The following is a 2,365-nucleotide window of genomic DNA, read 5'->3' on the forward strand; positions in this document are numbered from 1 at the left end:
TCAATGCCAAGATGAATTTAGTTGTGGGTCCAGGAAGCCTCTAAGGGCAGAGTAGAAAGAACATGGTCCTTGGACTCAGGCCGATGTAGGTTTCAGTTCCATTTTGCCACTTGGCAGGCTGTGGTACTGGGGCAGATCACTGGTCCTCTCTCGGTCTTATTTTTCTATCTTAAACAGACTTAATACTATTTACCTAATAGAGCTGTGATGATTCAACAGGAAATCAAGGATAAAATGCCTGGCTCAGCACCTGACACGTTAATTAATTCTCCTTTCTTCCTCTCGAATGAGCCTTTGGCTCATGCCAGGCCTGTCTCATGGCCGCCTTTGGGATGAACTAATGCAAGACATTTCTACAGTAAACACGCAAACATGTCAGGATGAGAAACAGGAAGAGGTCTACATTATCCTTCAAGCCCAGAAGTTTCAGACACCTTCAAAGAGGCTGTACCTTTTTCGAAAGGAATCCTTTTTCCTTAGAGAAATGGAGAGAAGCTTTGAACTTCACAAAGCCCTGGACTTCATACGCTTGGCAAAGGCAAAATCTGGCTTCACTACAGGCTGCCTCGGCTCAGTAGCAAAGATAATCCCAGCCCCTGGGCAGCTTAGCCTGTAAACCAAGGACAGCTGTTGTGAAAATAACACAGGCGGAGTCATTTTAAAAAAAAATCCTCATGTAAATCTGTTTACAGAGCAAAGAAACTCCTTTCTCAGGATGGAAAATGCCATTACTTCTCAGAAGATGCACTTACCTTAATTTCACGTCTTTGATATTCATTCAGTGAACTCACAAATATTTATTGATATCAGTTCTGTTTGGCAACTACTTTGAAACTGGCCTCTGCATAGTAAGTACTCATTTAAAATGAGTTTTCCATGCTGCCCTATATTAAAAGTTGGCGCCAAAATTTATTTTAGGATTGGGTGCTAATTAGTATTCCTTGGAGGGCACCCATCCAAGAAGCAGTGAGGTGGAAAGGGAAAGGGGTTTAGAATCAGACACATGTGGTCTTAAACTCTGAGTCTTGATAGGGATGAGCTGTGTGACTTTAGGCCAATTGCTAAGTTTCTGGGCCCCAGCCTTATTTTTCCGTAAAGTGAGAATGTCTTTCTTACTCCAAAGCCAGTGCTCTCTTCCTGGAAGAGCAGCATTTGGTTGGGTAGAGGAGAGAGCTCATTCATTCTGGAAGACAGAACTTGCCTGGTACTAGAGAGGAAAGAGAGAGAGGCCAGCCTGCCCTTGGGGGTGGGTACGTTTGGAAACAATGAGAGAGAACACCAGGACAGTCAAAGAAGGGCCCTTCTGCTTTGTACACTGTTCACAGCCCCAAAGCCCAGGCTTTAGGATGGGTGTCTTGGAAGCCCCTGGATGAGGGATGGATGGGCTTGAGCTGCAAGGGGGATGAATGCCTGTAGAGTCACGTGGCAACTGGATCAAAAGCTTCCTGAGTGGTTCTTGCCTGCTTTGCCTTCGTTAGACATCAGAGAAATAGATCAAGGGAGGGATGGTATTTCTTTCACTTGAAGAAAGAACGAGGGGACCTAGGTTTATCGGAACAAGAGGGGCTTGAATTCGATGGCAATAACATGACCTCCTCACTCTGAGAAAAGTACGAGAATCCTGTGTCGTTAAGGCGCCTCCTTTCTAAGAGACTTTAAATCTCCGGGTTGGCAGAGGCTCTTATTGGATCATTAGTTACTTCAGTCTCTTCTACATACTAGATAAGTTTTCTGAATTACTGTGATGCTCATTGTGTTTGAAAGTTTCCTGGTGAGTTATTAAATTTCCTCGCTCTCATCCACCCCCTTCCGAGCAGAAACCTTTTCAGAGGATAATCTGAGTTGTAAAGAGCAGGCTCTTAGTTTTGGCGCTGGGTCTCTAAAGCCCATGAAGATGCTGGGCCAAAGTCTACGGCCATGCCACCCTGAACAAGCCCGATCTCATCTGATCTCGGAAACTAAGCAGGGTCAGGCCTGGTTAGTACTTGGATGGGAGACCACCTAGGAAGACCAGGTGCTGTAGGTGTCAAAAAATAAAAAAAAAAAAAAAATAATAAGCGACTGTAAGCTGACAAGGTCCTTGCAATCTGTGAGGTCAACCAAGGGTTGCCTCGCCTAAAAAATAAAATTAAATAAAGAAATAGATAGATAGATAGATAAACAAACAAACAAACAAACAAACAAATAGATAGATAAAAAGATGCTGGGCCCAGAGCCCAGGCACCTGCCATTCCTCTAAGGGGTCCCTATAAGTGAAGGGGCCCAGAACTGATCCGAAGTCACAGAATTTGAACTGCTGGACTCACCCTCTTTATCGTTTTGAAAACTGAGAAATTCCACCAAAGTGACATAATATGACATTTAC

The 2,365-nt window shown here is 44.1% G+C and overlaps 1 non-coding gene across 1 annotated transcript; it reads left to right on the forward strand.

The window, feature by feature from the left end:
* The first annotated feature begins 1,907 nt into the window (after window positions 1-1,907).
* Window positions 1,908-2,026, forward strand: LOC112481926. Its single transcript, XR_003047128.1, has one exon. It is a non-coding gene; the product is annotated as a 5S ribosomal RNA (ribosomal RNA).
* Window positions 2,027-2,365: the final 339 nt, after the last annotated feature.

Source organism: Pteropus alecto, unplaced genomic scaffold, assembly GCF_000325575.1.
Source record: "Pteropus alecto unplaced genomic scaffold, ASM32557v1 scaffold94, whole genome shotgun sequence".
Lineage (NCBI taxonomy): Eukaryota > Metazoa > Chordata > Mammalia > Chiroptera > Pteropodidae > Pteropus > Pteropus alecto.